Here is a 17,500-nt window from a genome sequence, read left to right on the forward strand (position 1 = left end):
TAGAACATTACACATGAGAATATAGAACATTACACATGAGAATATAGAACATTACACGTGAGAATATGGAACATTACACATGAGAATATAGAACATTACACATGAGAATATAGAACATTACACGTGAGAATATAGAACATTACACATGAGAATATAGAACATTACACGTGAGAATATGGAACATTACACATGAGAATATAGAACATTACACATGAGAATATAGAACATTACACGTGAGAATATAGAACATTACACCTGAGAATATAGAACATTACACATGAGAATATAGAACATTACACGTGAGAATATAGAACATTACACATGAGAATATAGAACATTACACATGAGAATATAGAACATTACACGTGAGAATATAGAACATTACACCTGAGAATATAGAACATTACACATGAGAATATAGAACATTACACGTGAGAATATAGAACATTACACATGAGAATATAGAACATTACACATGAGAATATAGAACATTACACGTGAGAATATAGAACATTACACACAGCGATCAGAAAACTGTGAACATGTTTTTGTAGGACTTTATCGAAGCTGCCCCGCTTGGCGTACTATATTTTACTGACTACAAGACAGTTTCAGGTCGACACCTCAGAGTAACATATTTTGTTACTTGACACAAGTTACGGTTAGCATTTTAGCATGCTAATATTAGCATCTTAGCTTTATCTAATTTAGCAGGTATAGTGTCATATGTTTTGGTGTTTCACTAATGCTAAATTTAAGCATGCTATTGTTAGCATGTTAGAATAACAATGTTAGCATTCTAGCTTTTTCATCACATTTAGCAGATATAGTGTCATATATTTTGGTATTCCAATATCATTTGAAATGTGGACTCGTCAGACCACAGAACACTTTTCCACTTTGCATCAGTCCATCTCAGCTGAGCTCGGGCCCAGAGAAGCCGGCAGCGTTTCAGGGTGTTGTTGATAAATGGGTTTGGCTTTGCATAGTAGAGTTTTAACTTGCACTTACAGATGTAGCGACCAACTGTAGTTACTGACAGTGGTTTTTTTAAGTGTTCCTGAGCCCATGTGGTGATATCTTTACACACAGATGTCGGTTTTTGATGCAGCACCGCCTGAGGGTTCAAAGGTCCGTAATATCATGGCTTACGTGCAGTGATTTCTCCAGATTCTCTGAACTTTTTGATGATTTTACAGACCGTAGATGGTAAAATCCCTAAATTCCTTGCAATAGCTCGTTGAGAAATGTTGTTCTAAAACTGTTTGACAATTTGCTTACAAAGTGGTGACCCTCACCCCATCCTTGTTTGTGAATGACTTAGCATTTCATGGAAGCTGCTTTTATAGCCAATCATGGCACCCACCTGTTCCCAATTAGCCTGCACACCTGTGGGATGTTCCAAATAAGTGTTTGATGAGCATTCCTCAACTTTATCAGTATTTATTGCCACCTTTCCCAACTTCTTTGTCACGTGTTGCTGCCATCAAATTCTAAAGTTAATGATTATTTGAACCAACAAAAAAAAGTTTATGAGTTTGAACATGAAATATGTTGTCTTTGTAGCATATTCAACTGAATATGGCTTGAAAAGGATTTGCAAATCATTGTATTCTGTTTATATTTACATCTAACACAATTTCCCAACTCATATGGAAACAGGGTTTGTATATTTTGCTACAGTTAGCTTTTTAGTATGCTAGCCTTTTTATCTAATTTAGCGGGTATGCTGTCCTGTTTTAGTGTTCCACTAACATTGACTGTCAGCACACAAGCATGCTAGCATCTTAAACACATTGTTGAGGTAAACACTGCAAAGTAATACATTGTGCTACTTAATACATGTTACGGTTGGCATTTTAGCTTGCTAACATTAGCATGCTAGCTTTTAATGTAATGTAGCAGGTACAGTGTAATATATGTTGGTATTTCACTAATGCTTACTGTAAGCATGTCATTAATAGCATAGTACTGTTAGCATGCTAGTTTTTAGGGTTGTTTTTTTTTAGCTCATTTTGCTCATAGTTGTTGTTGCTTGATGCTAACTGTTAGCATCTCAGTTCAGCTTTGGCTCTTCAGCGTTTGTTAACAAAATGTAATTTTGTAATTTTTAATGGTGGATGAAAACTAGCAAAATGATCCTTTGATTTGTCAGTCTGCGGCCCTCAGTCGGAAAAGTTTGGGCACTCCTGTTAGAAGACATAAATAAGACTTATGTTAAAAGTTGATTTAGCAGATGTTTTCCAGACCATGGCGAGTCGAGGAGGACTGTCCTAAACAAGTTCAAGTTAAAGTAGCAATGATTGTCACACACACACTAGGAGTGGTGAAATTTGTCCTCTGCATTTGACCCATCCCCTTGATCACCCCCTGGGAGGTGAGGGGAGCAGTGGGCAGCAGCAGTGCCACGCCCGGGAATCATTTGGTGATGTAACCCCCAATTCCAAGCCTTGTTGCTGAGTGCCAAGCAGGGAGACTATGGGTCCCATGTTTATATTGTCCCATTACAGACGTTGAAGGATCCTAGCCTACTTCCTCAGGAGGCTAGGATCCTTCAACGTCTGTACAAAGATGTTGAAGATGCTCTACGAGTCGGAGGTGGTGGCACCTTCTTGTACGCTGTGGCTTACTGGGGCAGTGGGCTGAGAGTGAGGGACACAAACAGACTGGACAAGTTGGTAGAGAAGGCCAGTAATGTGGTGGGAGTGGAGCTGGACTCTCTGGCGGTGGTGTCAGAGAGGAGAAGTCCAGCAAAACTCCTAGACATTATGGACAACACCTCCCACCCACTACACTCGGACCTTGTGGAGAGAAGGAGCATGTTCAGTGGAAGGCTCAGACTCCCTAAATGGAACACGGAACCACACAGGAGGTCCTTCACACCGTCAGCCATCAGACTGTATAATCCATCTGTTCCTTGACTGCACTTAAATGTAGAATATATTTATATCATTCATATATTATATATATAATATATGTCATATATTATTCATTATTATTATTGTTTATTGTGAGCGAACTGTGGTGCTGAATTTCCCCCAGGGATCTATAAAAAACTTTCTATTCTATTCTTTTTTTATAGTCTTTGGTATGACTCGGCCAGGGTTTGAACTCCCAACCTGCCCATCTCAGGGCGGACACTCCAACCACTAAACCACTGAGTAGGTGGCCTAGTGTTCTCTAAACAAGAGAGAAGGATAGTCTTTGATGTCCCGGCCACTTTCTTTGTCCAATGTTCGCCCGCTTTTTACAAATCTTCTCAGCGCTCCTGCTCGCTTTTTGTTTTTGCTGCGGGAATCCCGGCGGACGTCTGGCCTACATGCTCCTCGCTTCCTGCCTTGCATTTGGAGAAAGTTTAGTGCTTGAAGGACGTGATGAATGATTAAGAGGGGAGAACGTCTCATCTGTGCACACTTCAAAGGCCTGCTGTGGAACTTAAGGTTACCTTCCTTCTTAGGCTTGAACAGCCTCTCTTATTGCTTTATTGTCTTCTTATTACTGCTATGGAAGCAAGATTCCATCTTTTCTACTTCTAACCTGGGACAAAATGACCAAATGTCCTGGGGTGCTCGTAATGGACCACGCTCGTTATGTCCACCTGCAGGTCAACTTCTCACTGGGGTGCTTTGTCCGGCACTTAATTGGACTTAGCAACACAAATACATGTAAAACTATGATGTATATTTCAAAAACATATTATATACATATATCTACAAACCCTGTTTCCATATGAGTTGTGAAATGGTGTTAGATGTAAATATAAACAGAATACAATGATTTGCAAATCCTTTTCAAGCCATATTCAGTTGAATATGCTACAAAGACAACATATTTCATGTTCAAACTCATAAACTTTTTTTTGTTGTTGCAAATAATCATTAACTTTAGAATTTGATGCCAGCAATACGTGACAAAGAAGTTGGGAAAGGTGACAATAAATACTGATAAAGTTGAGGAATGCTCATCAAACACTTATTTGGAACATCCCACAGGTGTGCAGGCTAATTGGGAACAGGTGGGTGCCATGATTGGATATAAAAGCAGCTTCCATGAAATGCTCAGTCTTTCACAAGAAAGGATGGGGCGAGGGTCACACAACAAGACAGTGGTTGAACAACTTAAGCTGTACATCAAGCAAGAATGGTAAAGAATTCCACTTTCAAAGCTTCAATCAATCAATGTTTATTTATATAGCCCCCAATCACAAGTGTCTCAAAGGGCTGCACAAACCACTATGACATCCTCGGAAGAACCCACATCAGGGAAAGTAAAACTCACACCCAGTGGGACGTCGGGGACAGTTATGACTATGAGAACCTTGGAGAGGACCACAAATGTGGGCAATAATTATCCATATCGACCATTACAGTAATAATATTGAAACAATTACTGCAAAAACAAAATCATGTGCTTAGTTAAATAAGAATAAGAGGTCAAAATAATGTTACACAGCCGTTATTTCCTAGCACCAACCTGCAGGAAATACTTCTTCTCAGGTTTTTATGTTCCTATTTTCTCACTTTGCTCTAGTTCTGCCGTGATATTTGAGGGGATTATGATCAGAACAAGTTACATTTCTCTCCTGCTTCTTATCTTCTGTAGTTGACAAAAATGTTGCTAATTGTGGACATCCAGCGATGGTGATGACCAACTTTATCCCGAGTTTCAATCTGAGTGCGGCCTTCCCATCAACGCAGTCCAAGTCAAGAGTCCACCTCAGGGACTGAGGCATTGTGGGTAACTTCATGTTGGCCCGGCAGAACATAATGCAGCTCAGATGCTAAGCTAATTGGAAATGGAAGCTAGCATCCTATTTTTCCTTCCTATTGTGGCGGTCCTTCTTCCTGGTCTCTGGCCAGATCCCAGTCTGCGTTTCCACGGACATAGGAGCCCATTACTGGGCCAAATGTGGCCAATGGAAGGTTGGGGGTGTGGGGGTGTGGGGGTGTGGGGGTCCCTCCGTCTATAGATCAATTCAGCAGATGTCACCTCGGGTGTGTGAGAACCGTGTTCTGAAGGCCAGGTCGACGTTATTGAGCGAGGACGGAGCTTTTGTGGCGCCCATTGATGGCGGCCAGTGAAAGGCGTCGCCATGACGAGCTCGGCGGTGCGTGGAAGATAAGCACGATAATGAAGTGAAGAGCACTTTGTTGCACTCGCACTAGCTTTCACAACCTTTCAAACTTGATACCTTTTCCAGCTCAATTTCAATTCCAGTTGAGGATTTTAGGGTTAGTGCTGAGCTTTAGAGAGATTAGGCTTTAGTTTTAAGGTCTTTTACCTTCTTTAACATACTTCCTACCTTCTTTATTTCTACCCTCTTTCAACGACTTTTTACTTTCTTTTTTACCTTCTTTAACATACTTCCTACCTTCTTTATTTCTACCCTCTTTCAACTACTTTTTAATTTCTTTTTTACCTTCTTTAACATACTTTTACCTTCTTTTATGCACCGTTTACTTAATTTCTGCCCTCTTTCAACTACTTTTTATTTTATTTTTACCTTCTTTAACATACTTTTACCTTCTTTCATGCACCGTTTACTTTATTTCTGCCCTCTTTCAACTACTTTTGACTTTCTTTTTACCTTCTTTAACGTGCTTTTACCTTCTTTTATGCACTGTTTACTTTATTTCTACCCTCTTTAAACTACTTTTTACTTTCTTTTTACCTTCTTTTATGCAATTTTTACTTTATTTCTACCCTCTTTCAACTACTTTTTACTTTCTGTTAACCTTCTTTAACATACTTTTACCTTCTTTTATGCACCGTTTACTTTATTTCTACCCTCTTTCAACTACTTTTTACTTTCTTTTTACCTCCTTTAACATACTTTTACATTCTTCTATGCACCGTTTACTTTATTTCTACCCTGTTTTATGTACTTTTTACTTATTTTACCTTTTTTAACTTATTTTCTACCTTCTTTTATGCACCGTTTACTTTGTTTATACCCTGTTGTATGTACTTTTTACTTTCTTTTTACCTTCTTTAACGTACTTTCTACCTTCTTTTATGCACCACTTACTTTATTTCTACCCTGTTTTATGTACTTTTTACTTTTTTTTACTTTCTTTTACATACTTTGTACCTTCTCTTATGCACTGTTTATTTCTACCTTCTTTTAAGTACCTTTTATTTTCTTTTTACCTTCCTCTACGTACTTTGTACCTTCTTTAATGCATTGTTTACTTTATTTCTACCGTTTTAAGTACTTTTCACTTTCTTTTTATCTTCTTTTACATACCATTTACCTTGTGTACCTTGTTTTACATACTTTTTACTTTATTTTAAGTACTTTTTACCTTCTCTTTACTGTCTTACGTACTTTTTACCTTCTTTGTACCTTCTTTTATGCACTATATACCTTTGTGCCTTTTGTTAAGTTCTATTTACCTTATTTGTACTTTCTTTTATGTACATTTACCTTCTTTGTACCTTCTTAGATACATTTTACCTTATTTGTACTTTCTTTTATGTACATTTACCTTCTTTGTACCTTCTTAGATACATTTGACCTTATTTGTACTTTCTTTTATGTACATTTACCTTCTTTGAAAGGAAGATATTCTTTTACGTTGTATTTACTTTATGTGTACCTTATTTTACTTACCTTTTACCATAGGTGTACCCTTTTGAAATGTATTGCTCTTTTTTTCCCCATTTTACCTACTTATTTGTATATGTTCAATTTACCTTCAGTTTACCTATTTTTTTTTTTTTTTTTTACTTTGTCCGGTTCCTCCTGGGGGATCCAACATGTCCTGGGTCTGATTCTAAGAATAGATGTAGTTTAAAGCATAGAGGTCTTCAACAGGGGTCCTTGCCTCCTGTGGGTTGTGTATAGGTACTGCAGGGGGGTGATATAATTGTTTGTTGATTAGATACATTTTTTTTTCTTTTTGGTTGTTTGTTTCAATGACAACAGTGTTTGTAGAACTGGATTGTTTACCTGTAAACGTGTTTATGTCTCGCAGTAGATCTACCATGGTTTGGTCTAAGTTGAGGGTCTAGGTTTGCCTCCTAAGGGTTAGGGGTTTGTTTTAGGTTTAGTGGTTCAGGTTAGAGATGAGGGTTTTGGTGAAGTTTTAAAGTTAGGAGTTTGAGGTTTGGCCAGGGTTAGAGTTAGGCACTTGGGTTTAGTGGTTTGCAGTTGGTTATAGGGCAGCAAGAGAGAGACTAGGGTTGGGGTTGAAGGATTGGGGTTTTGGGTAGAATTAGGTTTTTTAGGACTTCGGGTAAAGATTCTTAGAAGTTCCCATACCAAAGTTGTTGTCTTTTAATCTTTGCATCGTCTTCAGTTATTTCTTAGACTCTCTTCAAACAGGTGTTCTCTTTCTGTTCCCAGGTCAACTTGACGATGCCAACTTCCTCTTCTTGAGACCAATCAGACGCCTGCTTTCCCTTTTCTGCGTGTTATTGGTGAGTAATTTGAGTGTATTTAGCTCCAACAGGATACGTTATTCCCTAGTTTCCCACAAGCTGACTAAACAAAAGGTCCAACAAAAAAAAAGACTATGGAACTTGACAAGCTCGCCTTCTCGTTAAAAAGAATGGCAGCGATGAAGTCATTGGATCTTTAGTGGACCGTCTGCGTCAGTCCTCACAAAACTATTGCAGGCCAACGTTCCGACCCAATTAGTTCCCCGAGTTTAAACAGCCGCGGCGGTGTGGTGCTAATTTAGCATAACGAGTGAGAACTTGGGAAAGATTAAGATTCCCTCGAAAATGGTATTTGTCCAGATGGAGCTGCTTAGGTCTGGGATGGATCATGAAAGCTTCACGACTGGGCCTGTAACATGCAAACAGGTGTGTGCCACCAGAAATATGTCCTCCTAAGCTAATGGTCTGAGTGAGGAACACGGCAATAGTAATAGCGGAATAATAATGATCATTCCAAACCTGGTCTGAGTTGAACACATTTTATTGGTTTCCCGCTTTGTGGCGACATCCATCCAGAATATGTCCAGAAATAGAACAATAATTGACAACTTTATTCAGCCGACCTCATGGTTTGTGGGTAGGAACAGGTAGAATGACTTTTTCTAGGATTTAGGGTTAGGATTCTTGGAAGTTGTGTTCCAAAGTTGTTGTGTTTTAACCTTTGGATGGTCTTCAGTTATTTCTTAGTCTCTTCAAATATTATGGTTAGCTTTACCAATCCATTCTCCAAATGCTCTTTTTTTTTCATGCAAAGCAGAAAAGGTCTCATTTAAAAACGATAAAGCGTATTTTCTTTGGTGTCCTGTCTGAGCGGTGGTTGAGTCCCGAGATGAAGATTTATATTTGCCTGAGATGATGTCAACACTTTGCCATCGAGCGAGCACTGATGCTCGCCTCTCTGGCCTCCATTTCCGTCCTCTATAAAGTCCATCTTTGGTCTTTCAATGTAATTATTACGGATGAGGTCTTTGTAGGGTTTGGCACACTTTAGGGTCAGGGTTGCCAAAGCATTGGTTTCATTTCTATTTTAAACGTCGGCAGCAACTGTTCTCCCTTCCTGGCCACTCCACTTTGGTGATTGTCACTAATGAGCACCTCAACAGACCTCCCAACGTGGACCTTCCTTCTATTTATACTTCGCCAAGGGTTGTGGAACCTCTTTGCTCCAACACGATCTATTCCAAAGATGCAAAGTAAAGACACATTTTTATTATGGAGCGAGCGCCAAGCAAGCACTGCATGTTAATATTGCTTGGACTTAAAGTAGCAATGATAGTCACACACACACACACACACTAGGTGTGGTGAAATGTGTCCTCTGCATTTGACCCATCACCCTTGTTCACCGCCTGGGAGGTGAGGGGAGCAGTGAGCAGCAGCGGTGGCCGCGCCCAGGAATTATTTGTGGTGATTTAACCCCCAATTCCAAGCCTTGATGCTGAGTGCCAAGCAGGGAGGTCATGGCTCCCATTTTTATAGTCTTTGCTATGACTCGGCCGGGGTTTGAACTCACAACCTCCCCATCTCAGGGCGGACACTCTGACTTACTCCTTCTTCTTCTTGTGCCACATTCGATACGGGACCAAGCGGCTAAAGAAGGCCAACACATCGTGCGGTGGCTTCAGTTTTACTTCATTCTGTGCAACATTTTCCCAAAATCATCAAAAGTATCCATGTTTTGACTTGAGGATGAATCTTAGAGCACAAGGATCATATTTGTGTAGCACTACTCAGCCAGCAGGCACACGACATTGAAACAACCTTGACATCTTCTTCAATGAGGTCGTGACCTTCAGCACCACAAACATAATGTTGAAACAACATACTTTTTGACGACCTTTAGTCAACGTTGGTGTCTTGTGTTGATTTCACATTGGATTGTGGTCATTTCCCAAGCAATGTTCTACAAGACAAATACATCGTTGAAACAACACTTTGATGACGTTGAGTCAATGTCGGCTCGTGATGCTGATTTGACCTTTAAATTCTGGTCATGTATCAAGCAAGGTTCTACACCCTTGAAACCTGCTTTTTGAGGAGTTTGAGTCAATGTGGGCTTGTGACGTTGATTTGAAGGCAGGGATGTGGTCATTTCCTCACCAAGAGGTCAGACATCAATGTGGTGTCCATGTACAAAGACCAGTATTTGGCAAGGCTGGTTTAAAGGACACGTACGTAGAAAGCAGGTCTGCTGCCTGCCAGGACACACTTCTGTGGCAAATGTGCAGACTTTGTGTGAAAGGAAGAAGAAAACCACAGAATCTTCTTTTTCCTTTGGACACCTGCTGGATTGTGGAAAAGGAAAGTTCCAGGTATAGCTGGGATGCTGCAGCTCGGTTGCTGAAGTGGCCGTGCCAGCAACATGAGGGTTCCAGGTTCGATCCCCACTTCTGCCATCTGAGTCACTGCCGTGGTGTCCTTGGGCAAGAGCCTTGAGCCACCTGCTCCCGGTGCCACCCACACTGCTTTAAATAGAATATTGGCTTTCACTATGAAAGTGCTTTGAGTCCCTAGAGAAAAGTGCTATATAAATATAAATCACTTCAGGTGTTGGCCTGAGCGAGGACAAACAAAAGTTGTGTGGAAAGACAGGTGAAGAAGGTTGTGGCTCGTGCAGCCCTTTGAGACAGTGGTGCTGTGTTTGTGTCCACACCCTCATTGGAGGCGGGGGAGGGGCAGGAAGTACCACCATCTTCTCTTTTCCTGTCAGCTCCCACCTCCCATGATGCACCTGTCTTCCTGGAAGCCAAACAGCGTCAGCGTCACTTCACTTCCATCCTCACTACTTTGTCACCGGGACAAATCAGCACAAGTAGTTAGCACGTTAGCACGTTAGCTGCTGATTGTCTCATCCTCAAAGAGAAGAAATATGAAGTCTGATTATTGTCACTTCTCATTATCAACCACCGTATCATTGTAGGACTGACCACTATCACCATATCACTGTTTGATATCGCTCAATACTGATCATCATTGGATGTCTTGTATCAGGTATGGAAAACAAAGAGCAGCAGAAAATGTTTGAAATGTAAACTTTTCGATTTCTCATCTCACCTCACCCCCATTAGAATCCCTCTCAGCGCACCACACTTTATCACACTCACACCACACTTTATCACACTCACACGACAGTGACACTACACTTTATGACAGTGACTTCACTTTATGAGAGTGACACTACACTTTATGAAAGTGACACTTCACTTTATGAGAGTGACACTGGACTTTATGAAAGTGACACTGGACTTTACGAAAGTGACACTTCACTTTATGACAGTGACACTTCACTTTATGAGAGTGACACTAGACTGTATGACAGTGACACTTCACTTTATGACAGTGACATTGGACTTTATGAAAACGACACTTCACTTTATGACAGTGACACTGGACTTTATGAGCGTGACACTGGACTTAATAACAGTGACACTTCACTTTATGAGAGTGACACTGGACTTTATGAAAGTGACACTGGACTTTACGAAAGTGACACTTCACTTTATGACAGTGACACTGAACTTTATGAGAGTGACACTAGACTTTATGACAGTGACACTTCACTTTATGACAGTGACACTACACGTCATGAGAGTGACGCTAGACTTTATGAAAGTGACATTTCACTTTATGAGCGTGACACTGGACTTAATAACAGTGACACTTCACTTTATGAGAGTGACACTGGACTTTATGAAAGTGACACTGGACTTTACGAAAGTGACACTTCACTTTATGACAGAGACACTTCACTTTATGACAGTGACACTACACGTCATGAGAGTGACGCTAGACTTTATGAAAGTGACATTTCACTTTATGAGAGTGACACTGGACTTTATGAGAGTGACACTTCACTTTATGAGAGTGACACTGGACTTTATGAAAGTGACACGGGACTTTACGAAAGTGACACTTCACTTTATGACAGTGACACTTCACTTTATGAGAGTGACACTGGACTTTATGAAAGTGACACTTCACTTTATGACAGTGACACTACACGTCATGAGAGTGACGCTAGACTTTATGAAAGTGACATTTCACTTTATGAGAGTGACACTGGACTTTATGAGAGTGACACTTCACTTTATGAGAGTGACACTGGACTTTATGAGAGTGACACTGGTCTTCATGAGAGTGGTACTACACTTTATGAGAGTGACACTGGACTTTATGAGAGTGACACTGGTCTTCATGAGAGTGGTACTACACTTTATGAGAGTGACACTGGTCTTCATGAGAGTGGTACTACACTTTATGAGAGTGACACTGGTCTTCATGAGAGTGGTACTACACTTTATGAGAGTGACACTGGTCTTCATGAGAGTGGTACTACACTTTATGAGAGTGACACTGGTCTTCATGAGAGTGGTACTACACTTTATGAGAGTGACACTGGTCTTCATGAGAGTGGTACTACACTTTATGAGAGTGACACTGCACGTCATGAGAGTGACACTGGACTTTATGAAAGGGACATTTCACTTTATGAGAGTGACACTGGACTTTATGAGAGTGACACTGGACTTTATGAGAGTGGCAGCATGTGAAGAGGAAGCAGATAAAGTGAAGAAGAAAGGAGGTGTCCAGGTCCTACTGGGTCTCTTTCCAAGGACTTGGCAACCAGACTAGTGAGCGCCCAGCTGCTGCTCCTGGAGACCACCTGCACCCTCACACCATGGAACACCATCTCCATCTTCTCATCACTATTATTACTATTAGTATTATTGTTCTTATCATCATTATTATTATTATTATCATTATTATTATTATCATCGCTACATCCCGGTCATCATGTGCGTGTTGCTCAGTGTCCAACGGTCCTTGAAGGCACCACACAGTCTGGAGTCACCTGGCTGAAAACGTCCATTGGTCCTGCTAAGACCTCTTCCTGTCCTCCAGTCCGGCTCAGACCTCTTCCTGTCCTTTGATTCAATTAATTGATTGATTGATTGATTGATTGATTGATTGATTGAAACATGTATTATTAGATAGCACAGTACAGTACATATTGTGTACAATTGAGCACTAAATGGTAACACCCCAATAAGTTTTTCAACTTGTTTAAGTCACGGTCCACCTTCATCAATTCATGGCAGTCCTGCTAAGACCTGTTCCTGTCCTCCAGTCCTGCTAAGACCTGTTCCTGTCCTCCATTCAGGTTGAGGAGCAGCAGAGACCTGAGCAGACCAAAGAAGGATCTGGTGCAAGCTCCAAAGGAAAGATTGGTGCAGACCCAAAAGGTGTTGAGCTTCCTCTCCAGAGCTCCCGTCAAGTCCGACCCGCCGCTGAACCTGCGAGCGTCTGACCGCAGGCCAAGGTAAGCAGACGCCTCCTCGCCCTTTTATTTATGTGCTAGACGGTCAGGCACTTAGCGGCGGGTGCAAGTCATGCTCAACAAGCTGGCTCCGTCATCACAGCAACATGTGGGAAGATTATCCCACTGCAGCACGCTACTTCCTCTCAGTCATGTGGACATTGTCTGTCCAACACTTGCTACAAAACACTCCCAGGCTTCACTCCTCCAAAATACATTAGCTCCATGCTCATTTACATTGGATTTGCCATAGACATGCTACTATTAGCACTAGCAGTTTAACATGGGGATCTCAACACCTCCAAAAGTAGTGAAGGACTCAAACAGCTGGTGTCAAACCAGAGCATAAACACTTTGCAGGGCGCAACATAACACATTCAGCTCCTTGGAAAATGCTACTTCCGAGTTAGACAACAGCAGGGGTGTCCAAAGTGCCACCTGCTGGCCGGCGACACATTCCTAAAACCAAACTAAAACATCCCAGATGAGAACATCCCACAATAAAACCCAAATGCTAACATTAGCATGTAAACAGCTAGATTGTGTCAAGTACCAAGTCATGTGACTTTGAAATATACACCTGTAAAATTAGCACAAAAAAAAGTTAGCATGCTAATGTTGACATGCTAACATCAACATGCAGACAGTTAGCATGTGTCAAGTAGCAAGTTCAATGACTCTGAAGTGTCCAGCTGCAAAATTGACAGTTAGCATGCTATGCTAACTGTTAGCATGTGGAAAGTACCAAGTCATATGATTATGTAAAGTTAGCATGCTAACGTGTAACGGCAGTTAGCATGCATCAAGTACCAAGTTAAAAGACCCTGAGGTGTTTGACTCCAAAGTTGGCTAAAAAGTTAGCATGCTAATATTATTATTAGCATACCAATGATTGTTTTGTTTTGGTCTGGCCTAGTTGCCAATACTACTGTAGTATTGATATTTTTACTTCATTTACACATTGTTATTCTTGAAAATACTACTTTTAGGACCAAAGGACATTTGTTTTGTTAGTGATAACACAAAGCTAAAATATGGATGCTGTGTTCAGATTGATGAACGAATGAATGAATGAAACTTTTATTAGTAGATTGCACAGTACAGTACATATTCCGTACAATTGAGCACTAAATGGTAACACCCCAATAAGTTTTTCAACTTGTTTAAGTCGGGGTCCACGTTAATCAATTCATGGTAATCTATCTATATTGTAGTGGTTTTAGTTTTTTTTATGTACTAAATGTGTCCAAGTGGCCCCTGCATCCTTCACTTTGTATTTATGCGGCCCTCGCTGGAACTGCTCTCATATACAGTACTGCCATCTAATGTCTTGGAAGTGCAACTGCATTGCAAAGGCTACTCAAATGTAAAAATAAAACCTGATATACCAAGTGGCACAGTTATCATAATCAGCTCACTTTTAAATGTCACCATAATAATAATAAATAAATAAATAAATAAATAAAAATATATATAAATACATTTAGTTCATGTAAATGCAGACCATGAATGTTTACTTTTTTAAATTTGAAAAACGATATCGAAAGCATTTTATTAGCGCAGAACAAAATCCAACACAAATCATGACAGAAGTGGTTTTATTCTTTTAAAACTTTGTATTAATTTGTTTTTTATGGAAGGTTTTTTATTTGATGTTTTATTATTTATGAATTGTTTTCACTTCAAACATGTGTTTTCCTAAGGCTGCATGAAACGTGTCAGACAAACAATTATCAGGCTGACTTTACTGCAATAAATCCGATAACATCAGAGAAAATGAACAAAAGAAAAGAGAAAAAGTAGGCAAGAATACTGGTAATATTTGTTCGGGTGAAGCAATCAAGCGCTCCTTTTCGCCTACCTGTAAACTTCCCCTGAGCTTCTCAAAAACAAACATGGCGTCAAGTGCGTGGGACTTCTTCATTGGTTCAGAGGAAGACTTCAGACTACATTTTCTGCAGACAAAAAACATCAAACCTTATCATCTTTTAACGTGGCTGACAAGTGAGAGTTTTGAAGGGGAAAGATGATGGCTGCCGCTAAACATGCTGAAATATTCAGCATTCCTACTTTGCTGTGGCCCTTTTAAATTCAAGTTCAAATAAGCTATCCAGAACTTTCCACAATGGCAGAAATCTAAGACTGCAAAAATGGAAAATTAAAGAAGATGAATTACCTGAAACCTGAAACCTGAGTGAGCAACTTTTGTTTTTGATTAACGATGTTTTCGAGAAACTCTGAGATTGGCCTGAATATAAGACAATTTATCAAATAATAAACACATTATTTTTTCCTAGTCCTTACTGCCAATTTCCTTATCTTCAGTAGGGGTGTCCCGACCTGATACTGAGATCCGATATCAGTCTGATATCAGCAGAAAAACAAGGATTGGATTTATCAAAATGTCCTCCAATAAGCAAAAAGGTGCTTTCTTCTTCTAATTAAGTTAGTCATTTGCACAAAGTAAGCATGCTGGACTATAGGCTAGTAGCACCTAGCAGCTACACAGCAGCTACACAGCAGCTAAGCACACAATAGCACACAAGCTAGAAATACGTAATAATCATTATAAAACAGCACATTTGTCAGTATAAACAAGTATCAAACAATTCTAGTTGCATATTACTTACGCATACAAAGTATCCAGTAAGAAACGTGTCCGCATCATTCAACTAACTGCATCATGAGCTTAACTTCATAAATTGTTGTGACCACTAGGGGTCACCAAAAAATAATAACCACTCGACTTCAACAGCCTAAGCTTTTTTTTGCTGTCGATTGCGATCATCCATGAGTGATATCGGCCGATACCAATACCGACCACGTGACCTAACTAAACATTTTTTCATTATTTACGGTAAAGGCTATTGAGAGTTTACCAATATAAACTGAATATTTATTCTTTTACTACATAGCATTGTTGAGCACAACAAGGTCCATGGGACACCATAACTCAACTACAGTAAAAATTACTATCTATTACTCCTTTTAATCCTCTGCTTTTTGCCCTCAAAGTCCTCTTTTCTTCCAAGAATTATTCCCTGGCATTGACAAGAACAAAAACAACCCCAAAAAATGTGAAGACAATAATAATATCGACCTGATTACTCCAGTATCGGACATATTTTGATATTACCCTTGGTGTACGGATCGTGTTTAACAATGCAGTGTATAAAAATTTAATGTAAAAAAATTCAGTGCTGAAAAATTCAATGTGGAATAAGTGATATGAAATAGAATAAGTGGAGGTTTTTTATGCTTTTTTCTTCATTTTCTCGCTGTATGTTTGAACTTGAATTTGTTCTTTTAAACATAAGCATCCAAATCGCGATTCTTATTCATCCCGATTCTAAATTGATTCACAACTTTTAAACATCAATAAAGAACAATTTTAAAATGTCATATATATATATATATATATATATATATATATATAGTGGAGGTTTCTGTAGTTGATGATACAGTGCTGAATACCGGGGTTAGGGTGGAATATACATTAGGTCAGAAAAACACAGAGGCTATATCATCTCTACAAGCCTGTTTCCCTGCTCTACAGGGGATTGTATTGAAGTGTGGTTGTTACATGTATATATATATATATATAGGGTACATTACATGGGGGTGTGGCTGTCTTTGCACATTAATGCCTTGCTTCTGTGTCGGCATGATGAGAGCAGTTGGTGTTTGTTAAAAGTGGACATGCTGGGGTGGTTTATAATAACAAACAGTTCTTCCAGGCCCAGGTGACATCTTTTAGCTGCACTGTGGTACGGTGAGTCAGATGCCACAATTCACCGTGTAATGGTGGGATCAATGTTAATGTCTTAATAAAAGAGTCCATATGTATTTACTCAGCTCTGTTGAGTTGTTGAGTTGGGGCCTACAGAATGATGCTGTGTGATTGTTCTAAGTGCTTTTAAAGGGGAACATTATCACAATTTCAGAAGGGTTAAAACCAACAAAAATCAGTTCCCAGTAGCTTATTTTATTTTTCGAAGTTTTTTTCAAAATTTTACCCATCACGCAATATCTCAAAAACGGCTTCAAAGTGCCTGATTTTCACCATCGCTGTATCCACCCGTCCATTTTCCTGTGACGTCACTGCATGATGCCAATACAAACAAACATGGCGGATAGAACAGAAAAATATAGCGACATTAGCTCGGATTCAGACTCGGAGTTCAGCGGCTTAAGCAACTCAACAGATTACGCATGTATTGAAACGGATGGTTGCAGTATGGAGGCAGATAGCTAAAACGAAATTGTAGAAGAAACTGAAGCTATTGAGCCATATCACGACAGACAACGACAACGAGGACGAATTCGGCGATCGCCTTCTAAACAACGATTGCATCTTTTGACCACTGGTGCAACTTGAAACCGTCAATTGGTATGTGTTTGTTTGGCATTAAATGTGGGCGGAGGGAAAGGCTGGATGCAAATATAGCTACAAATGAGGCATAATGATGCAATATGTACATCAGCTCGCCTAAATAGCATGTTAGCATTGATTAGTTTGCAGTCATGCTGTGCGCAGATATGTCTGATTAGCACATAAGTCAATAACATCAACAAAACTCACCTTTGTGATTTCATTGACTATCGTTTGAAATGCATCTGCTTTGAGTGTCACACATCCACACATCTCTGTCGTAGCATCGCTATCGTCTGTAGCGATGCTGCGACAGAACAGAACAAACGAGGGACTTTCGCATCTTTCGACCACTGGTGAAACTTGAA

At 39.8% G+C, this 17,500-nt stretch overlaps 1 long non-coding RNA gene across 1 annotated transcript in view; it reads left to right on the forward strand.

Annotated features, from left to right (window-relative positions):
• LOC133546103 (uncharacterized) overlaps positions 1 to 17,500 on the forward strand; it is a 109,018-nt gene that overhangs the window by 29,563 nt on the left and 61,955 nt on the right. Inside the window, exons 2-3 of the long non-coding RNA XR_009804985.1 lie at positions 7,349 to 7,422; positions 12,605 to 12,763. This is a non-coding gene — a long non-coding RNA (uncharacterized LOC133546103). The remainder of the gene's footprint in view (positions 1 to 7,348; positions 7,423 to 12,604; positions 12,764 to 17,500) is intronic.

The sequence above is a fragment of the Nerophis ophidion genome, linkage group LG29 (genome assembly GCF_033978795.1).
Source record: "Nerophis ophidion isolate RoL-2023_Sa linkage group LG29, RoL_Noph_v1.0, whole genome shotgun sequence".
Taxonomy (NCBI): domain Eukaryota; kingdom Metazoa; phylum Chordata; class Actinopteri; order Syngnathiformes; family Syngnathidae; genus Nerophis; species Nerophis ophidion.